We start from the raw sequence: 8,488 nt of genomic DNA on the forward strand, positions 1-8,488 counted from the left end.
CAGCAGACAACACCCCTGTTACAAGACTGAGGGACAAACTGTGTATTTACACACACACACACACACGCAACTTTACCACACTGCAATTACCTGTTTATGTTCAAATAGGTGATAATAACTTAATTACTATGGTAATATACTACTATTTAACACAGCTATGTCACTGGTTGTTACATACAGTCACTGGTTAATGGTTATGTCACTGGCTTATATATACTGCATTATAGAGCGTCGCAGTCCCGCCCCCTACCATGGACCAGGAAATGAATCCCAATGCATTTTTCCCATAGACATTTCAAAAAGTATTTATTTAAAGACGGTTACACCGCGGACAAAGCCAACTCGAGTCGTGACAACTCATGACAACACAAACAATATTTTGGACCAAACAAATAATTACAAAGAAGAAAAACAACAAAAAAAGTGTTGTAACCTGCCGTTTTTTTCTTCTTTCTAATTATTTGTTCGGCCCAAAAAAATGTGTTTGTTGTCATGATTTGTCACGACTCGAGTTGTCTTTAAATAAATACTTTCTGAAATGTCTATGAGGAAAATTAACGGAGAATCATTTCCTGGTCCATGGTAGGGGGCGGGACTGTGACGCTCTATAGAGGCTGTTTTAAAAGGTGATGTCCGTGATATTGTTTTAGTTTAAAACTAAAAGATTCAGTTAAAAGGTTGGAGCTCTGTATCCTGATAGTAAATAGAGTGTTTGTTCAGTAACAGGGGTCTCCCTGTCTGCATTGTTAGGTGGGTTGCTGCTAATTCCATCCCATGAGGAGAATGGCGAACCCAGTGTTTGAACTGTGTCTGCTCATTAAAATGTATACTGTATCCTGTAAGACACTGGTTCCCAAACACTGGTTCGGGACCCATTTGTGGGTCGCAGACACATGTTTTGTGGGTCCCTCTATATTTGTTCTTTAATTAGTATTATTTCAAAACATTTACAAATGACATTCCCAAAAATAGCAAACACTTTCATTAATTAAAAACAAAATTCAATGATTTTTGTCAGTCATTTTACGAAAAGAAGTAGTGAAAATAGCCAATCTACAAGCTCACAACGCGGCACAAAGCGACATATTGTGAGCTTGTAGATCTGCTATTTTCACAAGGCTGGGTCCAGGGCAAAAATTAAATGTCTCTTTTGGGTCACGGGGCTAAAAAGTTTGGAAACCATGCACTGCTGTACAAGTTATTTCTCCTGATTGGATACACTAGGAATCTGTACTTATTAACACCCTAGAAATGAATACTAACTCCAAATGTAACACTTATTTTAACCAAAGAAAACCACCTTGCTGCACCTTCAATATGTAGCTTTGTCTTTATTTGTATTAATGAGCAGACAAAATTAATACTATGGGTTCGTTCTCCCCGTGGGCTGAAATTTTCAACCCACCTAAAAAAATGCAGACAACAGGGAGACCCCGTCCCCTGTTACAACGCTATTCTATTAGCAATGATTATTTAATACTATGAGGACACAGAGCTTTAACTTCTTAACACAATCGTTCAGCTTTGTAACACAACCAGTAGCAGTGTGCGTGGCAGTGTGCTTCTCAAACGTCTTCATTTCAAGGATGCATTAATGCTGCATTCACATGGAATCAGGCAAGCGATAGATGGCAAAAAGGCAAAACATGCTGGACCGCCCTGTTCCGTTTACCGTCCTGCTCCCGTCCACTAAAATGACATGCCGTCTGCCGTCTACCGCTTGCCTGATTCCATGTGAATTGTGAATGCAGCCCCCATAACTCTGAGAGTGTACAAACGGAACCAAATGGACCCTTATGGGTTACTTTTCACCGCGGCCTGTCATTTCATTTATTTATTTATTCTAGAAAGGTCAAACAAGATAAAACAAACACTGCAATGCCAGTTAGAAATAAACAGTGGTGGACAGACGGTAACTAAGTACATTTACTTTTTTCCCCATGACTTTCACGATTTTCAAATTGACACCCAAACTTACAAAAATACATTATGAATTAACCACCCTGCTCCCCATTTCAAATAGTGAAGATAGCCGATCTACAAGCTAAATTGCTGATCGTCTTTTTGCGATTTTGACTATTTTGACTGCAATGCATTGATATTAAAAAAAGGAAATGTACTTAATAATAATGTGTCATTTGGAATACGTATTCTTATACTTGAGTATCCTATAAGAATGTACAAAGTACATGTACTTGAGTAAGTACATGTACTTTGTCCACCACTGGTAATAATAAAAAATAGTTTGTTTTACCTTTCGCCGTGGCTCCTGCTCGTCCTTGGGGACTCCGGTAAAGTTGGACTCGACCTCGGCGAAGAAGTGGAACTAACGGTATGCAACGTATCGGTGTATGTAAAGGATGAAAAAGACGAGTTCTCTTCCATCTCACAATCTGTATCAAAAAAATACTTGTAAAAATACTTAGAAAAAGCAAGCAAAGTAAGCATCAAATGCTTACGAATCCGAGGTATAAATTAGTATAAATTAGGTATAAATATAAATTAGGTATAAATTAGTAGATCCAGTGTTGACTGTGAGCCAGATGTGTAGACCACTAATGTATAGATTAGAATGAGGTCAGTGTCATCATCATCATGGCCTCAGGTCATCTATAAGGGGCGTGGCCTAAAAACCTGGCCTTGCCACGGTGGGTTTTGATATGTTAAGTCAAAGGCCAATGATGTGACATCATTGATCAAATGACTTTGGAGGGTGACAGGTCTCACAGCTGCCGAGGGGGGAGGGGGATCATCACACCTGGAACAGCAGCAGAAGGAAGGTGGCTACTTGTTTCTGTGGGGCCTGGAGGACCCCCCCCCCCCCCCCATGATTGTGGAAACAGCATGAAAGTTTCCTAAACAATGAACTAATATTATAATGTTTAGATCATTTTTTTCTACATTGAGGCTTTAATTTTATGATATCCGAGAGGATTACAGTTTTATGGAGGATACTTCTGAACATGTTTTCTGTTTCTAGTTGGACCACTTCATATACTCTTTCATCTTAAAACAACTAATATCTGAAAATAGCCGATCTACAAGCTCACAGCTCATGGCAGTTGCAGATCTATATTCAGTACAAGAGATGGTTCTGAAGGCCTACTGGCTCCTGTGAAATCCCAATGACTGAAATCAGTCGTAGCGACTGAGAACTTTAATCCATGGGGATACAGGTTATTTAATATAGCATCACAATTAGTTTGAACCGCTTTGACCGATATTTTATATATCGTAGCAGACGTAAAAAAATAGCAGACGTACTCACAGCTCACATCGTGTCACGACACAATGCGCCGTGAGCTTGTAGATCTGCTATTCTCAAGACATTTTGAAAAAATGTTGAAAGAGGTGGAAATACATTTTTGAACAACACGGATGATCTCTTATGGGGTGCTTTCCTCCCTGGCACCAAATATTTTCAGACGCGGGTCCACAGCCCAAATAACACACTTATTATTAATTTGGGGGTCCAGTTTGAGAATTAACATGATTTCTGAAAATGTTTCAAGGCGGCAGGTCTACAAGAAAGATCCCAACACGTTGCATTCATGCTGCACTTGCCCTAGCCTCGACAACCTTACAGGATCAACTTATGTAACTTAGATAGCATTTTATGTAGACATAGCACTCTATATAGTATATACGCATAGTTTCAGATATTCCACTGTTAGGTTCTTAGCTTACGTATTCATGATGACTATTTTATGTATATGATGTATTACCATGTCTTTGTTCTTGCTTACTGTAAATCGCCCTGGATTGATTGATTGATTGAAGAATTTATTAACAGTTTGCACAATTACAGTACATTTCAAGCACAAACTCAATACAAAGGCTGTTAACTGTGAGTGGACGACCCAATTAAGCATTACACTTGTTTCCAATAGGGTCCACTATGTTCAAATCATCAAAACATTTAGAGACGTACAAATAGACACTTCTATATAGACAAAGAACAGTACAGGAATTCATCATAAGAGTGTCCGCTAAATGCCTAAATTATAAATTGTGCTGTGACTTGTGATCTTGTAAGATCGGATATTTTAACTATTGGGCGTACAATGAATTAGTCTATAGTATGGCTTAAATGGTTAATGAGTCCAATGAACTACAAACCACTGGTGCAGTGGTGCTTGGTGTGGAACAGCTGTTGACAACCAGGCCATGTGTTCAAAGATTAAACTGATGTTATTAAGTCCCCTAACAATCACAATACACCTGAATGGAAACCACATGAGTATAGGAGTATAGTAGAGATTTAGAAATTCACTGAATCTAAAATAAAACAACTCCACCTGTTAGCCACTTTCAACCTGATCCTCCCATCAAGTGAATGTCATTATAGGCAATGCATTTTGAATTTGTTTTTTAATTGCAATTTTACTAGAGTAACCAGGACGTCATTTGTCATTTCTGTAAAAAAAAAAAGCATAAAAAGAATGTGCCTTCTGCATGAATAATAATAATAACTGTTACTTTACTGTTGGGCAGAAACCAAAATATTCATTTTTTTCAGGGAGGGGAAAAAACATGTTTTTAGAACAACAATACTGCCTCATCAAAGTCAGTAGTGTACAGTGACTTTATACATTGTCAGCTACTTGAATGTGTTCGTATATTATCATCACTTTACCCAAATACAGCTTAGGAGGTTTTTGACCATTAATGTGGAGATACTGTCCAATAATAGCTGATCTACAGCAGTGGTTCCCAAACTTTTTCGTGTCAAGGACCCCCAAATCAACATTTATTAGGCCACGGACCCCCCATTTGAAAACATATACCAGTGACCCCGATAAGGGAGGATCTTTACGGCTCCAGCATTGATTCCGAAACATATTAATTTCAAGGACCCCCAGTTTCACACGCATTATGCCACAGATCCCCGATTTAATGGCATTTCTATCTCTGGTGCCCGAATTTATATTGTAAAACCACTGTTAATTTAACTCCGAGAGTGTACAAATGGAACCAAATGGACCTGTTAGGGTCCATTTGGTTCCATTTGTTACAGACCCATAAGGGTCCATTTGGTTACAAATTATCATTTAGCTGGGTCCCCCCTGGAAAAAATGCAGATCTACATTACAAGCTCACAACTTGCCGTGTCGCAAAGTGGTGTGAGATTTTAAATCTGCTGCTTTTGAATAGAAAAATAGCGCTTATTTAATCCTGTATATTTTGTGATATTAATCTAAATAGACAAAGTATGGAACATTGATAAATAAACACACTCAAGTAAAGTAAAAGTAGCTTGTAGTAGTACAGCTACTTACTTAGTACTTGAGTAAAATGCACTCGGTTACTTCGGCCACTGTATATCGCAGCAAGGCACAAAGGAATTAGGACACACATTAAAACAGTGGTGATGATGTGTTAGTTTGTCTATTTGGTCCATTTCAAAGCATCTTTGAAAATAATGTTTTGTTTTGCGGTCAAATGGGCAACAGCTGTAATGGGAGGAGGATGAGGAGGTGTGTGTGCCGAGGAGGTGAGAGGTGTCGTTGTCGACACAAAGCGAGAAGAGATCCAGTGAGAAGAATCAGCATAATGTGTGAATTAAGAGTGAGAGCATCGCTTGAAGACACATCTGTGCTGTCTGTTATCGCCTCAATAAACAATCTAGAACAATTATTCTCAACCTTTTTTTAAATTCAAGGGCGTTTGATATGCATTAGGCCACGGCCCCCAAATTGATATATATATTTTTTAATCTAATCTGTAAAATCTTCAGTGTCAAACTGTCAATTTAACTCTGAGAGCTGTACAAATGGAACCAAATGGATCCATTTGGTTCCATTTGTACACTCTCAAGAGTTACAGACCCATTAGGGTCCACTTGGTTCCTAACTACAAATCAATCTAAATGATTGATATATAGTTAGGAACCAAGTGCTAGTTAGGAGCCAATGAGCCCTTCGAGGACCCCAGACCCCACATTGAGAAGCAGTGATAGAAAACATGACAGCTGTGGTGGTGGTGGTGGTGGTGCACCCACTGCAGTGGTTTGGTTGTTGTGTGGAGGTTTTTACAGAAGCTACAAGAAAGAAAGAAAGAAAGAAAGAAAGAAAGAAAGAAAGAAAGAAATACAAATATACAAGCTCACAACCCCTTGCAACGCGAGGCGTTGAAAGTTTGTAGATCGGCTATTTTAACAATATTTATCTGACTGTGAGTCAAACAAAATGTAATGCCTCAACTCATACAATTCCAAGACAGTGCTTGTCAGAGTCGGGGGTCCCCCAATTAAAATATGATTGTATTTGGGGGTCCCCAGTTAATCCATTTAGACCTGAGGCCAGATTCTACAAAATGTCTTCTAAATCATGACAGTTTTCTGTTTCTATATCAGTGGTGCTCAAAATATTTCATGCCAAGGACCCCTAGAATGATCTGTATTTGGCCGCCGACCCCCATCTGAAAATATGTTGTTCCAGGGACCTCCCAGAAGAAAATAATATTTGAGTAAAAAGGATTAGCTGTGAAAGAATATTCAAATATTTGGCCACGTTTTCACGATTTTTCAAAAATAGCAGATCTACAAGCTTGTGTCGCGGCACTCGGTGCATGCCGCGCCATGAGGTGGAGATCTGCTATTTTTCAACAGCTAAAGTTTAAAACAATGGTTAAAGTGGTAAAAAGCTATAAGGTGACACAGACCTCAGGGTTAAAATATGATTATTTAAGGTTGCAGCCTGAAAAGGTTGAGAACCAGAGAGAACCTGAGGTGAAAAATCATATCATTATTGGGTGTCTGTGACCTGATGCATATCAAACAGCAGGCCAGGGGTTCCTGGAAATGAAAAAGGTTGAGAGCCTCTGTGTTAAATCGGTGTTAAATCTAAATGAATACACAGTGAGACAGATGTGAAGAGAAATGTGACCACTCTCTCACTGACCCCCTCGTCAGGTTATTTCTGTCTGCCCAACCCTGGAGGGGCGGGGGGGAACTACAGAGTGGTAAGAGGGGCGTGAGAGAGAGAGAGAGAGAGAGAGAGAGAGAGAGATTGGTTTTGTTCAACTTTTGGCAATGTAAACATATGTTTTCTCATGCCAATAAAGCCCCTTTGAATTCAATTGAATAATAAAAAGAGAGAGAGAGAGAGAGAGAGAGAGAGATAGAGAGAGAGAGAGAGAGAGAGAGAGAGAGAGAGAGAGAGACAGAGAGAGAAAGAGAGAGAGAGAGAGAGAGAGAGAGAGAGAGAGAGAGAGAGATTGACTACTTTAATAGTTTGTGAATGGTGAATAGTGGTGTGAATGTATACAGAAGGTGCTAAAAAACACAAAAAGCCATAAAGGGTTATTATTTCCATTGTGGTCCTTAGTCTACGGACTTCCCCCACCTCCTTATAACCCCCTTATTTGTTCCCCAACCTGTAGATATGTTATTTTTCACATCACGGTTATGAATTGAATAACCAGGACCTGAATGGAAACAAGACCACAAGGACTTTTTTCGGTGATCCCATTGGAAGTGTGTTTGACTGTACCCCGTACTGATTACATTTCTGCCAATAAAGTATTTAATCAATCATATCAAATGTATTCAATTCACACAGACAGTGGGTATGAAGGAGAGAGAACTTAAAGGGGAAAACCACCCATTTTCAACATTTTACTATGTCATTAGTATACCTTAGAGCTGTTGGAAATAATAAAAAAAAGTCCCCCCATTCTGTGTTTCCTAGAACTGTAATTATGAAAAAAATCATTAACATGGTGATTTTTTTCAGACCTCTAGTTATAGGAAACACAGAATGGGGGGACTTTTTTATTATTTCCACCCAACAGCTCTAAGGTATATTAATGACATAGTAAAATGTTGAAAATGAGTGGAATTAAGGGAAGGAAGGAAAGGAGGATGGAAGGAAATAGGAGAAAAAGAGGTGTGAAGAGGAGAGGAGAAGAGAGAGACAGTGAGAAAGGGGGAGGGTGATTTACATTGCCAGGCCATTTCTGTTCCCTGACGGGTAGGGGCTTTCACCGTGCGGCCCAATGCTAGCTGGGATCGGGTGTCACAGCGCACAGTCAGGGACAGCTGCGTATGGCACTAAATCCTACTGCCTAAAAACTGCTATAGAGAGAGAGAGAGAGCAGCCTACAACAGTGTCAGCCTCTCAATCTGTGGGCTGGGGGTCCCCACATGATTTTGGGGAGGGGGGGTCCCAGGATGACAGTGAGGTGACAATTATAAGGACATGTAAGACCCTTTTGCTTTTAATACATAAAAAAAGGGACCATTACTGCTTCAAAAGTAATCAAACATTGGCCAAAATATTGGTCAAGACGACCTGGGCCGTGGCTCAGTGGTCCAGGCACCTTGGCTGGTAATCTAGTCTGGTAGTGTGCCGCGGGTTTGACTCCCAAATCCAGACGGCCTTTACTGCATGTCACCCCCCCCCCCCCATCTCTCTCCCCATTTCCTGTCAGCCTACGGTCTATCCCTCTATAAAAAATATGAAATAAAAGCCAAAAGCCAAAGAAA

Source organism: Electrona antarctica (assembly GCF_951216825.1).
Source record: "Electrona antarctica genome assembly, chromosome: 13".
In the NCBI taxonomy this organism is placed as follows: Eukaryota; Metazoa; Chordata; class Actinopteri; order Myctophiformes; family Myctophidae; genus Electrona; species Electrona antarctica.